At 39.4% G+C, this 24,187-nt stretch overlaps 1 pseudogene; it reads left to right on the forward strand.

The window, feature by feature from the left end:
- Window positions 1-18,338: 18,338 nt before the first annotated feature.
- On the forward strand, window positions 18,339-21,046 carry LOC130027147 (serine/threonine-protein phosphatase 2A catalytic subunit beta isoform-like; annotated as a pseudogene).
- Window positions 21,047-24,187: the final 3,141 nt, after the last annotated feature.

Consider the following 24,187-nt stretch of genomic DNA (forward strand, 5'->3'; position numbering starts at 1 on the left):
CTGGAGCGATAGCACAGCGGGTAGGGCGTTCGCCTTACAAGCAGCCAACATGGCCAACCCGAGTTCGATTCCTCCGCCCCTCTCGGAGAGCCCGGCAAGCTACCGAGAGTATTCGATATGCCAAACACAGTAACAACAAAGTCTCCAATGGAGACGTTACTGGGCCCGCTCGATAAAACTTTCATTCTCTAAAATATTCTCTCTAAAGGTTACGAGTGTACTTTGAGAGGCAAACAATGAAAATTAAGTGCTGGTATCTGTATCATGAAACATAATTAGTTGAACAGGAATTCCAGGAGTTCCATTACACCCAACATAATACATGCGTTGTGCTTCAAAGGCTATATTTCTAGAAGGCGCAGGTCTGTACTACTAAGCACCCATACCGAATTCTCCACACTTGCCTCTTCTTTCGGGAGGTCTAAACCTCCAAATTTTCAAGAGTTCATAAAGCAGGTTTGTCTCCTATGCTAGCAAAAATCCAACAAGAATAACACATATTTTATTCATATAAGCAGAAATATTTCTGTCCTAGGCTAAAGCACATTCCAACGCCATAATCCCAGAAGACAGGTATATAATGGCCTCACATATCAGGTACTACACTAAGTATTAGTAAGACCCAAAGTCAGATGAGGTAGAACCTTGGTTCAAGGATATCACACTTCTATGAAACAGACAGTCAGTAGGCTTCCTGATTCGACCTGAATGGAGACAGGTATCAGGAAAAAATACAAGAAGAAATGATTATTCTGAGTTTTTAGGGACAAGAGGAATGACAGACAGTGGGCATGGTTTAACTGCCAGAACCAATGTTTTCAAATTCTGAGTGAGACACTTCTCTGCTCAGGGACCGCATTCTTTTTCTAGTATGATTATCACATAGGACTCTTATAGCCTTATGAATTCCTTGTAGAAGGAATCATTGCATACATATTAGGTGTAATCACAAATCTGAAGTTTATATTTGTACAATAATCATACACAAAAAAATCCCCATTTTGAGGTGCTATGATTAGTTATTGTTTTTGAAATATGAAATTCATTAGGTAAAAAGTACATCAATTTTCAAATTTTAAAAACCTAGGTCAAACCAATGAGAGATGTAATCAGAAAAGAACCTTTCAAACTACTACTTCTTTAGTCAGTTCGGGGTAAACTTGTACCTTGACAGTCTAGATGAGTGAGAAAAAGATAAACAGACTGCAATAAATAGGCCTGTATTCTCATATTCCAGAAACAAATACTAAAGGCTCTAAGCAATTTGTACTCAAGAGACCCTCTCTCTGCCTGACAGCTGGCTTACAAGCAATGGGACCATGGAAAGGTGTAGTCTCAATGTATAATCAATCCTGTTATTCGTCGATTGCCTCGAGCAGGACTCAATAATGTCTCCTTCGTCCTAGCCCTGAGATTTTTTTTTTTAAAAGTGTCATATTCAAGGCTCTTTCAGAGTTAGGAGAATGAGACCCTTTCTCTCATTGTATAATCAACAAGACAAAGAAAGTCTGGAACAATAGGGTGTTGTTATCCTAGAGCACTCATGGGTCCACAAGCAGTTGTTTTCCAGGAGGGGGCATCAGTGGGCACAGCCATCCTCGAGAAAAACTCAGAGTACCACGAATCTGGAGCTATGTTTGTTCTGAAGATAAGTTGCATTTGGTTGCAATATTTGGTTGCATTTGATTTCTTATGCTGAGACAAAACTCTAAGGTCTTCTACAGGAGCCAATGATTCAACTTATTGACAACTTATCCTCACTATCCTACAAAGTTATCCCAGTACATGTGAGAATGTGAGAAAATACATGCATCATACAATATGCTCAACCTTTGGATCACAGATAAAAATCCAACGGACTAGGAGTAACTGTCCAACTGTATCCACAATCCAAACAAGTTACCCTCCTGAACAGAATCTGAAGCTTTTGGTTTGCTTGGTTTTGTGTTGTTGGGCATCTTATGTACAGCAAGTACTCTAGTACTGAGTCTTATCCCTTGCCCTTGAAAACAAAGAATTTGACTGTACTTTTACATAAGTATCTTCATTCATACTGAACAGTACTAAAGCAGCTTACAAAATGGGAGTTAAACAAAAGATATCTATTTAACATTTAGGGTACAAATCAAAGGCAGATGGGATAGTCAACACCACTAGAGTTGGAATATGGAGTAAATGAGGCTAATATCAAAGTTCTGAATGAGTAATTCTTTCCAATAAGCAGCGTCCCAGAGCTTTCCATGCCTGGACACTCCTCACATTCAACAGTATATTGTCAAGGAAGGGTTAGAAAGAATCATTACCTTTCAAAAAAAAAAAAAACAACAAACAAACAAGGGGACATGTCATGTGTCAATATGGTTAGTTGGGTTTTTCTATATTTATTTGTATGTTTTCTCACCCACACAGCAGAGCCTGGCAAGCTACCCGTGGTGTATTCAACATGCCAAAAACAGTAACAACAAGTCTCACAATTTGTTGTGAGACGTTACTGGTACCCACTCGAGCAAATCGATGAACAACGGGAGGACAATGCTACAGTGCAGTGCTACAGTTTTCTCATAATAGAAATATATCATCAGTCTTACAAAAAGTTTATAAAATGCTATTTTTGAATATTATGATTCCTTTACCTTTATAAAACTATTATCTGTGTGATCTCACCAAATTCTCCCCCTGGTGATGGTCACAAGATGTACATATATTTTTAAATCATCGTTTTATTATAACATCATATATCATATTTTCTTATTCCATAAAGTTGCCAAATAATAATTTTATAGGATTCTTAATAATATAGAAATTGAATTAAACCATTAATCATACCCCCACATGGGGTTTTCAAGTTTTTTTTCCAGTTAATCACTATTAGTAAGAAGCAAAGGCTTTGGAATCAAAGAACTTAATGGTGTACTCTGTTTTCTGCAAGTCTCTGTCTGCATAGCAAGGTGCTCAGAAAATGTTGGCTACTGAAGGGTTCCAATCTCTCAATGATTTTGAGAGTTCCAAAGTTACTAGTTTAAAACCCTGAGTGTAGTGTTCTCCATGCTTTCCTAACTTCATGTACAAAGAATGGGTGGGATAAATAATCCATCATTTCTAGGACTCCTACCAGATCCAAAGTGGAGCATAGTCATTGGAGCACAGTAACTAGTGATGAAACCAAACAGCCTGAGAATGACTATTCCTAGAATCAAAGTGAAATGAACATCAGGCAAAACAACTATAGCCAACACCTCACGCCCCCCCCTGCCCCCCCCACACACACACCTTACTGCTACCTCAACCATAGAAAGATCAGGGAAGAAGTTAAAAAGTAAACTGCCTGTGACTGAAATCAGCTATGCAAAGAAAAACTGCCCTGAAAAAGCATTTGCTTTTTTTTTTCCAGACTGAATGTCCTAGCACAATGGAATAAATGGAGGAAAAATCTCTAAACTCTTCATTCATGATCTCTAGAGCTCCAGGAACAAAGGTAAGGCAGCTCAACAACCCTCTCCAAACAAAGAGGCACAACATATTCAAGCCAATTGTCAAGGAATTGGGTGACTACTCAGGGAACTAGAGAACCAATTAAGGCAATTCAATGTCCTGAAAGAGTTCAGTGAGCATCAGCTACTAAACAGATGGACCAAAAGTCTTGGATTCACCCAAATATCCCACTGTATTAAGATTATCCAAGTACTTTCATTCCCCCAATTTATTGAGGTTCTTGAGGATGTTCTCAAGTCATCAAGAAAATGGAAAATATATTTCAATTTAATAAACAAGAAAGTGGATGCTGGAAAGAGAGTACAGTGGGTTGGGCATTTGCACTGCAGGCAACTGATCTATGTTCAGTCCCTGGGACCAAGTTCCAGAGTGATCCCAGAGCACAGAGCCAGGAGTGAATTCTGAGCATAGTCAGGTATGGCCCTAAAAAATAAAAAATAAAAAATAAAAAAACAAACAAAAGCAAAGAAGTGTGGGGAAAGTCTTTCTTTGCAGGGGGTGGAGGGGGAACAGTTAGTGCTCAGGACTTGCTTCTGGCTCAGTAGCTCACTTTTGGTGGGCTCAGGCGACTCTCTGGGGTGCCACAGACCAAACCCAGGTCAGCTGCATGCAAGAAAAACAAACATTTTACTCATTGTACTATCTCTTTGACCCCAGTGGGACAATCTTTATAAAGTTCTTAAGTTTTGCCAGAGAGATATCTCAAGGAACTGAGTCCGTTTTAATTTCAAGATACCAGGGTTTTATCCCTGACACCTAATGGTCTTCCAAACACTGTTAGGAGCAATTCTTGAGCCCAGAGCTGGAAATATTTCACCCCAGAGCACTGCTAGGTATGGCCTGAAAAAGAAGTTTCTCACTTTCCTTCATTGCTCTAACAATGGGATTGACAACATTATTATTTGTTCTCAGGAAGGAGAGTTAGTACAGGGGTTAAGATGCTTGCCTTGCATGAGGTCAGCCCTAGTTTGATACCTGGTGCCACATATAGTCCTCCAAGACCCTTCAGGAGTAATCTCAGATCATAGAGCCAGGAGTAAACCCTGAGAACCACTAGCTGTGACCGAAAAAAAAAAAAAAAAACAACCGCCACCATTGTTCTCTGAAGTAACTAAATGAGAAGGTGTAGTCTGGCTATTGGAGTTGATAAAAGTGGTCCTTTGTGCTCTTATTCATTCAATAATCATCTAAAGTTTATATATCAAATAACTCATTTGTATATACTCTATCACTAACTCTTACACTGGCATCCTGAATTAATAATAATTCCATTTGGATCTTACCAGAATAAATCTCACTCACAGTCTTATCACTTGTCATCCTTATCTGATACCTTGATAGATAACCAAAACATGTTTGCTGTACAGCGGCAGTTTTGGGATTTTTATTTCCAACCACTTATTAAATTAATAATCCTAGGTATTTTGCTATTTCATCAAGTCTAAACTTACTCAAAACCAAGATTGCCATCATCCCATATTTATACATCTAATATTTCTCTTATTTCCATGTCCAGTGTCTTTCAATGACATAAATTACCAGATGGTTAAAAGCAAATTTTTATACCTCCTTACCCTCTGAACTTTATATTTAGTTTTCACCATTCATATATGTCTTTCTACTTTTATTTTTCTCCCTTCTAGGTTCAAGTGCATCCTCCAAGTGACTACTACAAGAATTGTCACTGTCATTGTCACTGCCCTCCTGTTGTTCATCGATTTGCTCGAGCGGGCCCAGTAACATCTCCATTGTGACACTTGTTACTGTGTTTGGCATATCAATTACATCACACAGGTAGCTTGCCAGGCTTTGCCATACGGGCAAGATACTCTCGGTAGCTTGCCAGGCTCTCCAAGAGGGGCGGAGGAATCGGACCTGGGTCAGCCAGGTTGGCTGCATGCAAGGCAAATGCCCTATTGCTCCAGCCCTACAAGAGTTATTATTTATAGATATATTCAATCATTAATACACATTTGTCAAATGTTTATTATATAAATATGTTATAAGCTTTACATGACATTCTGCAAAGAGCAAAACAGTAAGGAAGATGATTATGTCACACTCTTATTCAAAATTTATTGACTCCAGGTAATGTGAACATTTCATAATACCTAGTCCAATAAAAACTTTCTGATTTTTGCCTCGAAAGCCACACTACCGTAGCATTTTCTATATATACATACACATGTACTCAATGCTTTATCATTCCCCATGGTCACCATCACAAGACCATTATTCTGGCATGTACTATAGCCTCTGTTCTGGATTCTCTTACCACTCCCCACTTCTAAGGAACTATGTATCGTCCAACTGTGTCTGCTTGCCAGGGTTAACTGACGCCTCTCTGGAAAACATTCCCAATACTCTTAGGAAGTAAATACACCTTTCCTGGTGCTCATGGAGAAAGGCAAATCTATTCAGGGGTATTTATCCATAAAAAGGTATGTGATTGGCTCAGATTCTTGTATGAGAAGCTGATGTAAAATCTGAAACTTAGATACACCAACTCCACATCTATATATTTCTGAGACTTTCTGCCCAGAGCGATCATTACCAAAGGAAAAAGCCCCTTCACTGGACCTCTGTACTGAAACAATTTTCCTCCAGGCAACTCAGTGTGGGAATGTCTTTCCCCCTGTGATCCACAGGTTTCTAGACCTGGAAGTAGGTGCTCATCCTTAAAATTCTCCACCCCATGCTGGCTGTTACTGAAAACTCTCTCCTAGATACTGGCTTCCTTTACAACTGATACCAATACAAGTACAAACCTGTCCTTCCTTTATTATTCACCTCTAAATTTACCTTGGTTTTCTGCACAATCTCCACCTGAGCCTGTGGACAATCCATTGCTCTTAATTACCGTCATGGTACTAAATCCAAAATCTCAACTGCATAACTCTCCTATAACAACTTTCCTCCATCAAGCACCCTCTCAAGCAGATCTTAATCTATCAATAACTCAGTGACAATCCACTTGTCCTAGAGTTTCCTTTATCTCACCCCTTCAAACCCTTCCTGTTTTATCCCATTTAATTTCCATGGCCACTCATTAAAATCCTTTATGAAAAACCTTATTCCTTTTCTCATTTCTGCTTACAAACCATAATTTCATGCATACATCATGGTCACGGTCACGGTCTTCCCGTTGTTCATGGAATTACTTGAGCGGGCCCAGTAACGTCTCCATTGAAGACTTGTTGTTACTGTGTTTGGCATATCAAATACATCACAGGTAGCTTGCCAGGCTCTGCCGCGCAGGCGAGATACTCTCGGTAGCTTGCCTGGCTCTCTGAGAGGGGCGGAGGAATTGAACTCGGGTCGACCATGTTGGCCGCTTGTAAGGCAAACACCTTGCCGCTGTGCTATCACTCCAGCCCCTTAACCCCCACTGTTGAGCTCTTGAACTCTTCTAGTGCTTGTATCTCAATGAATGAATATGATAGAAGAAAAACACTAACCTAATGATAAGAATCCCAAGAAATGACAATAGATAACATGCGTGTATCACGGATATCAGTTAAACATATTTCTTATTAAATAATTTAATCCTCTAAGTCTTGTGAATTAGATGCTAAATTATCTGAATTTTATAATAAAGGAAACTAAAGCCCAAGGATCTAGGTTTCCTTCCATGCATGGTTTCTGGGCTCCCTTCTCTTTATCCCCACATGTCCCCAGGGTGATTATGTAAGTTTTTTGATTTTATATATCATCTGTCACTGTCACTGCCACTGTCCTCCCGTTGTTCATAAATTTGCTCGAGCAGGCCCAGTAACGTCTCCATTGTGAGACTCGTTGTTACTGTGTTTGGCATATTGAATACGTCACGGGTAGCTTGCCAGGCTTTGCAGTGTAGGCAAGATACTCTCAGTAGCTTGCCAGGCTCTCTGAGAGGGACAGAGGAATCGAGCCAGGCTCAGCCAGGCCAGCCACGCACAAGGCAAACATCCCACCATTGTGCTATCCCTCCAGCCCAAAATAAAGAATAAAACTAGAAAAAAAAAAAAACAACTACAAAGCAGAACCAATATATCATCTATTTGCCAAATTTTCATGCTATACTGATCCTTTTCCCAGAACTCAACTGCTATATTTTCATCCCCACTTTATAAGACCTGAAAGATTTCATGGTTCAAACAAAACTCTTCACCTAACTACTTGAAATGTTCCTCTCCAGCATTTTCCATCTCAGAGGCATCATTGTCAAATTCAAAGCATATAATGGATGCCTTTGATTCTTCACTCATGATTCAGCTTTTTTCCCCCCACTACCAGTCCTTTGCTGGCATATCGAATACTCTCGGTAGCTTGCTGGGCTCTCCGAGAGGGGCAGAGGAATCGAACTCAGGTCGGCCATGTTGGCTGAGTGCAAGGCAGACGCCCTACCCACTGTGCTATTGATGCCAGACACAGTAACAACAAAGTCTCCAATGGAGACGTTACTGGGCCCGCTCGAGCAAATCGATGATCAACGGGAGGGCCTTTACTTTACTTTACTTTACTTTACCAGTCCTTTGCTATTATTTTACTTCATTTCATCTCCACCCTCATACAATAGCTCAGCATTCACTCATTGAACTAACAACTGCTCATCGGTAGCCCCGCTTCCATTCTTGTTTCCTATGTCCACAGAAGACTCAAGTGATAAACACTAAACAGAAATAAGATTAAACCTCTTTAGTGCCAACACTTCCTATTCCTCTTAGGATATAATATAAATTCCTTTCTTTTGTCTAAAAGTCTTTCATATATCCCTTGCTTACTTTCCTAGACTTATCTAAAGCATACCTTTCTAACTCATGGCACCAGTCACATGGGTCAATCTTCCTTCACAAATACACAAACTCTATTTTTATCTTAATGTTCCTTCAGAGATGCTACCTCTACCTAGGATGAGCTGTCCCCTGATTTCCATGTGGCTTGTTTAAGAAGCCATATTCAAATACATTTTTGTGATTTCTACCATAAGGCCTTTGATGACTAGCTAATGGACCACCATGTCTATTTTCAGTTTCTGAATAGCAATATATATAACTGAGTTTTCTTTTGATTTATTCGTTGGTGTGTTCTCTTAAACCAAGTTGAAAGTAGTTTCTATAAAGAGAAGGAATCTCACTCTTTTTATTCATTCTCGTGGCTCCTCATATCTGAATCAGAATCATATGACAAATGGATGCTACTGCCATTGTCACAGGAAATTCCCCTGGAATCTCTAAGAGCCACTAGAATTTAAACATCAATAATAAGAAAAAAGAAACTACAAACTAGGCAATGTTATAATAGGCACTACTAACAAAGGTTGGCAAGAAAGGGAACACTGCTCTAACAAACCTGACAAAGGAATATGGCTGATGGAAAGGTCCAGAATCACTATTAAAGCACTATTAACTTACACCTTTCAAAAAAATCATTTACTGCCTAAAAATTGACAAATTTATCCCCTAATATCTCTGAGTCATAAGTTTTTCTCATCTGTAAAAGGGAAATGACAACCTCCATAACAGGGTTATAGTAAAAAATTAAATAAAATGCAACATAGACAATCCCCCAAAGATAAATGTTTCAGATCCATGACAATAAGACAAGATTCAGGTTTCATTGAAAGGCAAAGTGAAACTGTTTAATAGGAAAAGTGTTCCTAAGTGTTTCAGAGCATAATCTCAAGTGATTTTCTGCTTTTCCTCTTATTTTCTTTTTCTGCCTGGTCCAATTTTATGCTCTGTTCCCACTACTATGGTCCTACTTGTGTGCTTATACACACCCAGTTATCTCATTCAGAGCCACAGAGCCACAATTATATAGTTGGCTTAGGTCTCTCTTTGTTGTGTCTCTTCTCTGAGTGTCTCTCTCCCAAAATGGTTTTAAGGCTCAGAAGTGAGATATTGAAATGTTATTAAACTCTTGGCCCAGACAGCATATACTCTGAGACCAGACATACTTACCTTCTTCTGATAGGCTCTTATCCTCACTCCCGTCAGGATGATCTTAAAAGTTCCTGGTGTTGCTCATTTTACTAGATTTCTGAGAAATATAGAATGAGGAATGTAAATAGCCAAACATACATGTAACTAATATGAATAGTGTGAGGGTAAAAAGAGAGTTGGATATTAAAAAAAAAAAACCTGTAGCCTATGGTTAAAAGAGAAAACATTTGTTATCAGTTTCCCAGAGGTCAAAAAAGTATTCTCTTAAAGCTGGGTAGAAATGTTTATTAATTTGATTCTTTTTTTTTCTTTTTCTTATTTGTTTTTTTTTTTTTTGGTCACATACTCAGGGGTTACTCCTGGCTCTGTACTCAGGAATTACTTCTGGCATTGCTCAGGGGACCGTATGGGATGCCAGGAATCGAACCTCAGTCAGCTGCATGCAAGGCAAATGCCCTAGCTGCTGTACTATTGCTCCATCCCAATGTTCATTAATTTTAAATGGATCTTTCTAGACATAAATATACCCAAGATTCATATAATAAAACATAAGTGCTTTCCACATGGGAAAAAAGTATGAATAGCTTGCAAATAAATTTTAAAGTTTTGACAAAAGGAGTTTTTATTGAGTCAGAAATCCAACAAGAATTTTGACCTGTATCCCTGGAATGGTGGAGGAAGTTATCACATACTCTTAAAATCTGGGAATGGGGCCCTCATGGATGTGTGCACGCACATCCCCTCAGAGACATTCATGCAGCACTGCAGAAAAGCCAGTTCTCTCCTTAGTGTTCTTTTTTGTGATTCTCTGACATTACTTTGTATATTTCAGTACCTGAAGATAAATGGTAAAAGAATTAGCCAATGTTCCTAATATTGTAAAGCTGCATACATATAAAACAACTCTTTCTGGAGTAAAATATTGCATAGAATTAAGAGCCCAAGATCAGGACAAGACAGCTGCTTCTAAATTGCAGAGCTAAGAAACAAGATGCTTCCACTTTTTAAATCGCGAGTTCCTTTTTTTAAGGTGTGTGTGTGTGTGTGTGTGTGTGTGTGTGTGTGTGTGTGTGTAGAGGGCAATAACAGAAACTATCCTTGGATTTACTGATCTGATCGGTCATGGTCACAGTCCTCCCGTTGTTCATCGATTTACCCAAGTAGGTCCAGTAATGTCTCCTTCGTGAGACTTGTTGTTACTGTGTTTGGCATATTGAATACGTCACAGGTAGATTTCCAGGCTCTGCTGTGTGGGCGAGATACTCTCGGTAGCTTGCTAGGCTCTCCAAGAGGGGCGGAGGAATCGAACTCAGGTCGGCCATGTTGGCTGCGTGCAAGGCAAACGCCCTACCCGCAGTAAGTGAAAAATCAGGAAAGATACTGGACCAATAGAAAGTGAAATGTTTCAAAATTGCCTTTAATACCAATGCTGACACATGGTTGTTATCTTATCTCACCAATCCAACACCGTCTAAACACAATTTCTAGGTCTCTATAGCCCATCTTATAATACCAATAGCTCACTAGGTTGAGACCATCTGGAGAGCATCCCAGTGACCAGACACACACAAACACATACACACAGTACTAGTTGGGGCATTTGTATAATTCACAAGAAGAGTCAATGAAGTCTCTCTCTCTCACACACACACACACACACACACACACACATACACACAATATAGATAGATAGATAGATAGATAGATAGATAGATAGATAGATAGATCTTAATAATGTTGACAATTATGCTTTTTGCACAGGCTCCAATTTTGACGTAAGGACATCAAAATACCAGATGAATTCTATTCATTTTCTAGAATATATAACATTCTCAAGTCTAGAAATAACTAAATAGCTCAAGAAGTCTTGTTAGATTCTTGCTGTTCCTACTGGGAACAATCTGGAACTTTAGGTATTTCAAATAATCATAAAGGAAGCACATGAGAGAGGAGAAAATGATGTTATGAGAACTAGCTTTGAAATACAGCTTCACTTTTCTTTCCTTCCTTCCCTTTCCTTTGTTATTATGAGATGACTAACTTGTTAGGGGGTGAGGGAGTTACACATCTAACTGTGGGCTCACTGAGGTTGGACACTTTAGATGAAATGTTGGTTACACCCGATCATTGGGTATCTCACCCTTTTAGCTATAGTTCTTATACACATTTGGTTGCAGTGGTCACTGGGAGGTGGCTGTGTTGCTCACACACATGCTTGCTGGGGATCAGACTCCTGGCCATAAACCTAGCTGAGGGAATTTCTTAGAGTTCGCATACTTCAGCTGCAGAACATGCACACATGTACCTATGCGACATACTGCACATTAAATTTTGTGTTTGGTCATCTCAGAGAAAACAACCTGAGGACAACTCTTGTTATGCGGACAGCATCAGAAATGAAATTGATGGCCTCACACTTGCAATACTTGCATGTTTGATGCTGAGTCATCCCAGGACAGCTCCACTTTTTTTATGTCAAATCTCAAGCAAATCACTTAATATTTCTGAACCTTGATTTCCTCAGTTCTATGGTGAAAACCATCCTGTTTCATAGGATATTATCATGATTCAATTAATTCAGTGTTTCACAAAAGTGTTTCATGATTTATAAAGATTTTTACAACTGTCTGCTTATATGGTAAAAGCAAAAATCCTAAACTAATAGTATCAATTTAATTCTCTGGTTTATGACTAGGGCTGACTCATTTTGGTAGCAAGAGTGCTGAATACATTGCCCTCCCCCAGCCCCCAAGATTATAACTACATGAACTCTTAGGAGAGCAGCTATTGTGGCATTTTATTCAGAATCACAAAGACCACAGAGGGTGGTTGCCTGGTAGAGTTGATGTTTTATACCCATCCACTTTCTTTGTAGTAGAGGTAGGATGCAATAACAGTGTAGGCTAACAGTAATTAGTTTAGAAACACAATAATTTGTCTTTAAGTGTTCAGAAATCTATACTAATGAAGGTGTAACTGCCCAGGAGGCATAAGAGTGAGAAAATAATGAAGGTGTAATTACTGATGCCCCTCAGAACTTCCGGAATGGCAGAGCCCAAAGGCTGAACAAAGACTTATAACAATTGTGCCTAAAGGTCTATGGGAAACAACCTCCAAGATGATAATCCCCTTTCACTGTGTATGAACCACATCTGGTAGAGCATGATAAAATTGGTGATATTTCTCAACCTTAGTTTTCTCAATTCAGTGATGAGAAACATCCTTCTACACGAAATATTATAATGAAATTAATTCAGTGTTTCACAAAATTGTTTTATGATAAATAAATACTTTTACAATTGTCTGATTTTGTAGTAAATAAAAACTCGACTTCATCATGCCCACTCTATTTCTCTCCCTTTTCATTTACCATTCATTTTGAGAGTCTGGGGTATGCCTAAGAGGTGCCTTGTGGGTAGACTCCATGTATCAAGAAACTAAGATTTCAAACCAAAAGTTAACAAAATATTAAGGCTCTTAGTTTACAATCTATGAAGAATAAAATCTTGCCAAAGTTCACATGAGTGAGCTTGGAAGTGAGTCTTCATATGGCACTACAGCCACAACTAATAACTTGACTGTCATTTTTGGACAGACAAGGGCATACATTCAGATTCCTGTCCCACAGAAATTGTTAGATAATAAAATTTTATCTAGAGTAATTAATCTTCTGAGCAATTTTGTTATACAAAAATAATTCATATAAACCTTTATCAAACATTCCAAGGAAAACTCCCACCCCTGAGACTGAACAGAGAAAAACTTCATATTTAGTGAGAAATAAAAGAAATTTCGGGGGTGTGGTGCCACCAGCAGGTCAATCTGTACCTGTGAGACGAATGCATTAGCAGCCTGATGGCGCCTTCAGACTTCCAGATACCCCAAAATTTCTGCTGTGCCTTTGGCTAGATCCAAAAAAAATCTGGGGCAAAGTTTACCAAGAAAGTAAACGGCCAAAAGTTAGGTATGTGGGAGACACACCCACAAACCACCTCCAGCTCAGCTATATAATTGGAGGCAAGATCTCTCTGGTTCCTGATCGAACTGTTTAACAGCTGTGATCCCAGAGACTCAGAGACAAATCTCAGAACCCAGCGGCTTTTGGCAGAAATACGTCTGGTCCCCGCAGTAGGTTACTCTTGCCATGCTACCTGAGGGAGAAAAGGTTCCTCCACCTGCTCCCCCCGTGGCAGCTCAGGGCCACCATCCTCCAAAGGCCATTAGACAGTCAGGTTTGGGCTCGCAGTGACAAGACATGTGGTGCCTCACAGGATCAGGGTGGAGCCAGCCCTTTCCTCCCTTCCCCAAAGAGACCCTGAGTCGTTGCCCACGAATGGCCTCTCTGGCTCATGATCAAGCGGCTTAATGGCCAAGGTCCAAGAGACTCAGGAACAAATCTTGGAACCCAGCAGGTTGTGGCAGAAATTGCTCCAGATTTCATTGTTAAAATTTCAGAATCCCAAAATCGCGTGACCACTACTGTGGCCAGGTAACATCATATGTTATTCATAACCAGCAATAGAAAACAAATTGTCTACTATTACCTTTTCAGCAGATCTGAGTGTTTGGGTAAAATTCCAAATTATAATGGTGGGTCTGGTGTGGAAATATCAAATGTAATCAAAGCAGAGAGAGAGAGAGTAATGTGGAAATCATCTGCCCCGCAGGTAGGGGGAAGGTGTGGGATGCGCGTATACTGGGGGTTTTGGTGGTGGAAAATGGGCAGGTGAAGGTACGGGTGTTTCATTGTATGACTGAGACTTAAAACCCGAAAGCTTTGTAACTGCTCTCATGGTGATTCAATAAATAAAATAATAAAAAAAAGGAAAAATAAAGTAAGGTGGATTTCATGCCCAATTCAATCAGTCTAATCAATGGCTGAATAAATAGCAGTACTCCTACATTAAAAAAAAAGAAATTTCATTGCATTATTTCATTCCCATTTCTAGATGGAACTCTGAACCAGGCTATTTTTCACTTGGGGCACCCCAGAGTGGGACAGGTGAGAGCCCTCCCCACCCCAAGGGACCCTGCCCCACCAGCCGACCTCCACTACCCAACCGCCGCCACACTCCAGACTGCTTTCCTACACATAATAAGACTCTCCCTACACATTTTTCATAATTATCACACCATATTTGATGGAGTTCAGACAGTAGGCAACAAATCATAGAGAAATATATATATATATATATATATATATATATATATATATATATATATCTTGGAGAGCCTGGCAAGCTACTGAGAGTATCCTGTCCACTACGAGCAGAGCCTGGCAAGCTCCCCATGGCATATTCGATATGCCAAAAACAGTACAATAAGGGTCTCATTCTCCTGACCCTGAAAGAGCCTCCAGTTGTTGGGAAAGACAAGTAAGGAGAGGTTGCTAAAATCTTAGGGCTGGGATAATGGAGACCTTGCTGGTGCCTGCTTGAGTAAATCGATGAACAATGGGATGACAGTCATAACAGTGATTTCTAGATGCAATACAATTTGTATCATAAGAACAAGAATGTATAGCTACAAAATATTACAGAAATAAAGCCACCCTGTAGACAGTCAATCTTGACAATTAAAATTAGTGGGTACATGGGACTGGAGTGTCAGTATATAGGGTCCTTGCCTTGTGCACAGTTGACTCAAGTTTGACCCCTGGCACTCCTTATGGTCCTGAGTCACCAGGAGTGAGCCCTGAGCACAGAGTCAAGAGTAAGCTCTGAGGACAGCCAACTACAACCCCACAAAATAGTTGGCATACGGATGCAGCCTAAGGAGTCAAAATTGGGGCAAGGTGTGAAGGAGAGACACAAAGGTGGTGCTATATAATTTGCCTTACACATTATTTGAAATAGTAAGCTCGAATTTTAGCTATTTTTTAAGACAGAGTTAAATCAGATGAAAATGTCAGGCTTCAGCATGAAGTTACTGTATCTAACTGCACTACAAAAACATTGTTTAGACTCTACTTCAGTTCCAAGTTCAGGAAGATTTGCGTATTAATCTAACTTTACGGCTGTGCTTGCTTGAGCACATATGCACATACAAAATCACATGCACACATACACATACACATCATAAAATAGGTTTAAGAGTAGTTCTCAGGGTCTAAGAACAGAGGGAGGGACTAAATAATGTGTTTCAAAGACATCATGCAATTTGAACCCTACTGGACTGAGGATGTTATCATTCAAGTTTGACAGGCATGTGTGTGGAGGCATGTGTGTGGAGACTGGGGCTTCAACACAGACAGGATGGAATGCAAGTTATTGAGTTGTTCATTGTAGGTACCCTTGAGTTTCCCCCGAATTGCACATCACTACAGTAAACAAGAATGAAGACTCTTTATTGTGACAGTGGAAATGAAGAGCACATTTATCTTTAAATTGATCTCATTGATTTACTGAAATCCTCTATCTTTAAATACATTAATATTTCAACACTTAATATTGCTTCTCATAGTCCTGGTATGGTTATGTGATCACCTACCCTTATAATAGCAACCATCACAATTCCCCACAATCCCAAGTCAATGCAGTTTGGAAGATCTAGCCAGCTGAGTTGGAGACAGGTTTTCCAGTCCTACATTTTAAAAAGCCTTCATGTCACTAGATTCCTCTGTGCTGTTTCTTTCTGGGTGAAATGAAAAACTGAGGTCTGAATCATGCTGATCTATGTTCCGACTGACTGTGTATACTTGAAGTCTCTACACAGCAGCCCCAGTCACTGGAATGCACAACAGTTTCCCATATCCCACCAAATGAATTCCTTATGAGTCCAACTTTGGGTATATAAAACAGGAAAACACTGAAGCCTTGACCTTCCACACTCAGCTTGTTCTCATTCCTTTTTCACATTTTGAAAAGGAAAAGTTAGCTAATGTTTGCCCTCTAGGGTGGGAAATGTGAAAGTCACTGCATGTTCAAAGCCAAATGCCTGAGACCACAACCAAGCCCTCCAGGGCATGGAACCCAGGAGCCAGTGCTACCAACTGTCTTTTCATGCAGCAAGTGGAAATTGTAGACATCGAAGGTGCCTAGCTGGGCCCTGTTCTTACTCCCTCGCCAACTCCCATAAACTTGTCCCCTTGGAGTTGCAACATGGAGTCAAAAATCTGGAAGAATTTAACACCAGTCAGTTCAGACACAGGAAAACATTGTTCAAAGTAAACACTGGAATCCCTCTCTCATCAACCAGGAATGTGGAGTCGGCAGGGTTGAGATCAGCAGCTTCTCAGAAAAGCGTCACTAAGCTTCAGACCAGGAGGGCTGGGGCGGGCTTAAGGCTGTTTTCTGGCTAAAGCAAATCAAGGATTGGAGGTCAGCACATGGGCTTTCACCCCTCCCTGGCAAATATGGGCAATGGTACCCATAGTTGCCAGTTGAAAAATTCACTGTTTCCCCCAAAGGGACAACAAGCCTGCATGTAAATGCTCTACATGTCCCTGCACTTGTGAAAGGCCAGTGGAGGCAAAACTCCCTGTGAAATTAAGAGGAACTCAGGATGCTCTGGGACTTTCCACTTCCTTTGCCTTCAGCAGAGTGTGAAAGAGTTGCTTTTTCTCAAAGAAGAAAGACAGCTCTGTGTACAGGCGAGAGTGCATGCCTCTGAGAGATGTGTGTGCAGATGGGATGTGGCCTTCATTTCACTTTAACTGAGACTTAACTATTTCCACTTTTCAAAGCTCTGGGCAGGCCCCCCCCCACCCCTTTCCTCATTTCCTCTGACAGTGAAGAGAGGGAGGGAAGGGACTGCTTTCCCTTGGGGCTACCCACAGATCCCAGAGAGATGGTACCTGTTTAATCATGTGACACAGTATCTCTCTGCCTAAAATTTTACCTAAACTCCACTGGCAAAGATTCCAGACTGAAATAAATTCTTCAGAGATTTGTAACAGCTGTTGTTTGGAGGAGACCAGAAAATAAGAAAAGGTTGGAGCCGAATTTGCCACAAGAAGATGGAAGGAAAATCCCAGCAAGTGGGACTATAGAAATCTTTAGGGAAGAAATTGAGTCCTGCTGAAATGGGTTAAACAAACCCCTAAATATTCAGTGACATCCTGTCTCTTGCTTGTACAACAATGACTGCCCCCCATCCTTAGCCCTGGGTGATTCATAGACTATTCAATCTATTTATTTGATAAGAATTCATTGAGTGTCTTCTACTGAGCCAAGCAAGAGAGAGATGGGCTGCTCTTCTCAAGGAACATATTAATCAAACCAGAGATTTTCAAGAGTTTTCTCTGGGGCCAGCAGCAGCAGCATTGCCTGGGAGCCTATGAGAAATAAAAGTTTCTGGTTACAACCTGTCTTGCTACATCAGAAACTCTGGGCAAGACCCAAAAACCTTTATTTAACATAATCTCCAGATTATTCTAATACACATGGAGATAGAGAACCATTCACAGAATCACTCTTCTTCACTGGCCATAAGATTGCCAGTTTACTTTGGGAAGTTGTAGAAACGTTATCTTAATAAGCTTCTATATTCAAATTGGTTGTGTCAAACAGGTGTCTCTGGAAATTTTACATTCTAGTTTTAGAACTTTTTCACCAGTTTGGTTGCCCTAATCTGTTTCATAAAAAAATATTTTGAAGAAAATCTTGGTTTTGTTTCTTCACATTTATGCACTGTAAATAGGTGGGATTACTAAATTTCAGTGACCACCCCAGTACTGGGATCATCTAGCACAATTTTATCTAAATGCCACTCTGATAGGTTCTTTGCTTTGTTGTCTTTGGGACACCCTTTGCATCTACTAATTGTCAAGCATGGAGAAGAGGATTCTACAAGGCTTATGAGAGGATTTTTAATAAAAGTTCCAACAAAATAGGTAAAATGTTCTTTCATTCCTTTGGCAAATGACTTCCATGTTGCTAAACTTGGTTATCAATTTTGTAAATAGCACTTAGCTTGGAGGCCATGACAGCAGTGGAATCTGCTGGTAATTTTCAAAATCCCCACTTCTGAGCTTCACCTTTCCCTAGTTCTACATCCCCTTACTGTCCATCAGCTCCTCAGGATCCTTAACCTGCTGCACAGCTCCAGAGTCTAAGTTCTGTCCTGGAGACCCTCTATGACATCCACACCCTCTCACTCTCATGGACTCTCACATTTGTGTCTCCATTTATGTACCCATTCTTGACTACGAGGCTCCTAAGACCCCTCCATCTCAAATTAACATTTCTTCTAGAAGTTTTATAAGTGTTTCAGGATTTCTCTATTTAAAACTGAACTCTTCAGGCAGACAGACAGACAGACAGACACACACACACACACACACACACACACACACACCAAACACCTCAAAAACCTGTTCCTCCATGGACCCTCCGCATTTTATTTTACTTTATGGTTTTTGGAGCCACACCTGGCAGTGCTCATGGTTTACTTTTGCTCTACACTCTTGGATCATATTGGTGGTGCTCAGGGGACCAGAGTGCCAGAGATAGAATCTGGGTTTGTCAATAGCTTTAATATTGCTTCAGCCCTGGCTTTTCCCATTTTAATAAACAACATTACTAACAGACCTTTTGCCAAAAGGTCCTTAACCCATTTATTTTCATCCTTAGAATCAATTTAGTAGCATATCAGGTCAGCTTATCGTGTAGAAATACTTTTTTTCTACAATTTATCATGTAGAATTCATTGCTTTCCCCCCTCCATTTTTCAATATCAACTATTTCTGCCACTGCTAACTATAATCATAATTTTAATATTAATCATCATAATTCATAGAATGAGTGTCCATGTTTTACATGTATTATAGTATGCCCTCTTATTGAGAGTCAAATCAAGGGCCAGAAAGGTTCAGTGTCTTGCTCAAAGTCATACATCTGAGTCATACATCTGTTAAGGAGCCAGGATTTGTATAGAGTAAGCTGGCACTAAGATGCACACGATTAGACACCATGATCCCAAATATGCCTTCATATTCATGCTGCAGAGCCACCAGCTATGGTCACCAGGTTCCCATCTCGTCCATACATTTTATTTTTATATGCAAAGAAGCCATAGAAGCCTTTCCAAAACATTCACAGAACTCATGTTGTTTCCCAACGTAAATATCCTTCCTCAATATTGTTTTCAATAGACCTTGAAGTGAAATACAAACTCCTACCAAGACTCTCAGATCTTTTTTTTCCTTTCCAGTTATGTTAACCTTTTCTATGTCCTCAAAGTCTTTCTTAAAAATTTTCACAAAATTCTTTTTTGGTCATTTATATCTTAGTTTATTGTTTGATTCCAAGGAAAAGTTGGCTTCATTTCCTAATTCAGTCTACACTCCATCACTGCCTTATTTTTGTCTCACAGCACTCACCATTACCTGAAATTTTTTTAAATGTGTTCATACTTTATCCCTTCCCTCTTAAAAATTTAACTTACTTGGTAGGAAGGAACTTATCTAACTTTTGCCTATATATATTCCAGCAGTACAAAAATACTTAATGATTACTTGCATTGGGCACAGGGATAAAGAAGTGACTATAGCAAAATCTCTACCCTGGTTGATACCCCAATACAGAGTTCCACTATGATGTAAAGGGGTTATGATAAAAGAAGTCATAAAGGGGTGGAAGCCGGGTGGGCTGAGCTGCTGAGCCGCGCCGAGGGTCTTGCCACCACACCGGGCGACTTCCGTGGGGCAGCAGTGGGAGTGCGCAGATGGGTAACTGCCGCTAAGACAAGACCTTCACCAAGTAGCTGGACCAGTGGGTGGAGCAGCTCAACGAGTGCAAGCAGCTCAACGAGAGCCAAGTGTGGATGCTGTACGAGCAGGCTAAATAAATTTTAGTGACAGAATAAAATGTGCAAGAAGTGCGTTGTCCCGTTACTGTGTGTGGAGATGTGCACGGCCAATTCCACGATCTTATGGAATTGACTATAGGACTGGTGGGAAATCACCAGACACAAACTTATCTCTTCAAGGGAGACTATGTGGACAGTCGTTATTACTCCGTGGAGACTGTGACACTCCTTGTGGCACCGAAGGTGCATTACCCAGGACACATTACAATATTGAGAAAAAGCCATTAAAGTCAACAAATTACCCAGTGTATGGTTTTTATGATGCATATCTACGAAAGTATGTAAATGCCAATGTTTGGAAATATTTTACAGATCTATTTGATTATCTTCCGCTTACAGCTCTAGGATGGACAGATGTTCTGCCTCCATGGTGGCCTCTCTCCATCCATTGATACACCCGATCATATCAGAGCCCTGGATCAATTACAGGAAGTTCCACATGAAGGCCCAATGTGTGACCTATTATGGTCAGATCCAGATGACAGTGGAGGGTGGGGTATTTCACCCTGTGGTGCTGGCTACACATTAGGACAAGACGTTTCTGAAACATTTAACCATGCCAACGGTCTCACGCTTGTTTCTCGTGTTCACCAACTTGCCATGGAGGGGTAAAATTGGTGTCATGACCTAACGTGATCACCATCTTCAGCGCACCCAATTACTGTTACCGCTGTGGGTACCAGGCTGTTATCATGGAATTAGACGATACTTTGAAGTACTACTCCTTCCTTCAGTTTGACCCAGCACCTCGCCACGGAGAACGTCATGTTACCAGGCATACCCCCGACTACTTCCTATAAATTCCTCTTGGGAAAATCTGCCTTTGTATGTAGAAGTATACCTGGATTTTTAAAATACATGTATTTAAAAGGAAAAAATAAAAGCAACAGTAATGAGTTTGTCTAACAACTTGGGATCTGTGTTGGCATCAAATCACATCATGAACCAAAATGTGCCATACTAATGATGAGCATTTAGCACATCCTGAGACTGAACTTAGTCCCCTGTGTTCCAGATCAGTCCGTTTTAACAGTTTGCCTGCTGTATTTGTGGTAACCATTTTCCTCTGGACTGTTCCAGAAAAAAAAAAAAATGCTTGTATCCTATTTGGTGTACTGAGCAAATAAACCTTCCATTTTAAACAAAACAAACAAAAAAAGAAGTCATAAAGTGTCATGAAGACAAGAGGAACCAGAGGAACAGTGCAGCAGGTAGGCACATGTCTTTTACATGGTTCAATCCCAAGTACCACCAAGTCCAGAGCACCAACAGAAATGATCTTCAAGTGCAGTTAGATGTATGCCCTAAGCCCAGCTGAATGTGATACTAAAACAGACAAAAAATATGTTTTTCTCACCTTAAGAAAATCATATTTTCCCAGAGAATAGCCAAATTAATTTCATTTTAACAAGCATATTTTAGAATAAGATGTGCCATATATCTTCTTCTTTGAGGAAGTGTGTATTCATCTCCTCTCCCCAACTTTTTGATAGGTTTATTATTAAACTTTTGTTATTAAATTTCATAGTGCTTTGTTTATCTAGGATATTATTCCACTACCAGATGTGTAGCATACAAATACTTTCTCCTCTTGAGTCGGGTAATTTAATATTAGCCTGTTTCTTTCCAGTACAATTTTTTTTAGTTTAGTATAGTCCCCATTCTTTATTTTTGCCTTTGTTTTCCTGTCAGTGGAGTTGATTTACTGAAGATAATGCTGACATCAAAATGTTAAGAAGTTCTGCTTATTTTCTTCAATATAGTTAGTATATTGTTTATAGGGCTGTTCATAGTTTATAGTTTATTATATAGTTTATAGGGCTGGAGCAATAGCACAGCAGTAGGGCATTTGCCTTGCATGCGGCCGGCCGACCCAGGTTTGATTCCTCCACCCCTCTGGAGAGCCCAGCAAGCTACCAAGAGTATCTCACCTGCGCGGCAAAGCCTGGCAAGCTACCAGTGATGTATTCGATCTGCCAAACACAGTCCCAAGTCTCACAATGGAGACTTTACTGGGCCCGCTCAAGCAAATCAATGAACAATGGGAGGACAGTGCAACAATACAATACTTCATTAATGTTGGTCAATTATAAAGATATTTAAACCATTTTTAATTAACTTTGGCATAGGATGTGAGATTGAAGCTCTGGCTTTTTTTTTGTAAGTGCTGTTCAGTTTTCCCTATATTGTTTGTTAAAGGTGTTTCTTTTCCTCCACTTAATTACACTTAGCTTCTTTGTCATTCATATGACAAAGGGTGGATAGATTAAATTAATACAGGTCTATATTACAAAAATAAGTTAAAAATCAAATCAACAACCTTAACACATGTTAAGATACTAGAAAAGGATAAACAAGTGCTAATCCCAAAACTAATATAAGCAATAAAATAATAAGTATTAAAGCATAAATCAATTTATACAAACTCCAAGAAAATAATACCAAGGATCTACAAAACTTGAAACTTGTTCTTTAAAAGAATTAACAAGATAGACAAGTCCTTAGCAAAACTCATGAAGAAAAAACAGAAGAAAATAAACAAATCAAGTAAGATACAGAGGGGATAATTTCAATAGACCTCCTAAGAAAAATAAAAGATAATGCGATTATTAACACCTCTATGTTTTCAAGCTGAAGAGCATTTTAGAAAAAGATAAATTCCTAGACAACAAAATTTCCCAAAACTGAACAAGGAGAAAATAGAAAACCTGAACAGATCAAATAGAAAAAAAGAAATTAAAGCAGTAATGCAAAATATCTTCAAGACAATATTCTGGACTAGACGGGTTTACTGGTGAGTTCTAGTCAAAGAAGTATTATTATATATGTTCACAAAGTATTGTGAAATTAGGACTCTTAGCTTCTATGAAATCAACATTACACTAATATCCAATACATTTAGAGACATTACTAAAACAGAAAACTTCAATGCAAAATTCCTCAAGAAAGTCTTAGCCAACTAAATCCCATATCAAAATGATCTTACACCACAATCAAGTGAGGGATGCAATAATATATCAATATATGTAAGTCAATTAATGTAATACACAGTATAAATAAAAGGAACGATAAAACTATATGATCATACCAAGCAATGAGAAAAAAGCATTTGACAAAATTCAGCAATCCATTCATTACTAAAAAAAAAAACACCTCAGCAAGCATTCTCAAACAAAAAGAAGCTGAGAACATATTTGGGATCTTGTCCAGTCCTGGAAAGGGTCTTTATAAAATGGTAATATTACATAATGCAAGCAAACATCATATATAAGCATGGCAACATATACATTCATATCAATAATTTTTCTGTATATCAATGGATTTAATTCCTCCATAAATGACACAGAGTACAGGATGGATCTGGAAACAAAATGCAACTTTTTTCTTGTTTACATGAGACACACAAACTCACATGATAAACACAGGTTCAGAGTCAATGTTTGGACAGTAATTATACAGGCCACTGCCAACATAAAAAAGGTGGGTACCGTCATATTGATTTAATACCACATAACATTCAAACTAAGAAAGATAATGAAAGGTGGAGAAGAATATTACATATTGATCAAGGGACCAATAGATCAGGAAGACTTCATTCTCATCAACATATATGTACCCAGTGAAGATGCAAAAGTTTATAAAGCAACTGCTAAGAAACCTGAGGAAATATATCAATGGCAACGCTACAGTGGTGGGATACTTCGATACTCCACTCTCATCTTTGGATAGATAAACCAGGCAAGACATTAATAATGAATCAAGAACAGTAAAGGATGAATTGAAATAACTGGGTGAAACAGACACACACACACACACACACACACACACACACACACGTATTCAGAACCCTCCACCCTAAAATAACTAAATACACATTCTTCTCCATGGCAGATGGGGCATTTTTCAAGATACATTACTCAATGAGACACAATTCAAACATCCATAAATTTACAAAAATAGAA

Source organism: Sorex fumeus, unplaced genomic scaffold (assembly GCF_029834395.1).
Source record: "Sorex fumeus unplaced genomic scaffold, SorFum_2.1 ptg000036l, whole genome shotgun sequence".
Classification (NCBI taxonomy): domain Eukaryota; kingdom Metazoa; phylum Chordata; class Mammalia; order Eulipotyphla; family Soricidae; genus Sorex; species Sorex fumeus.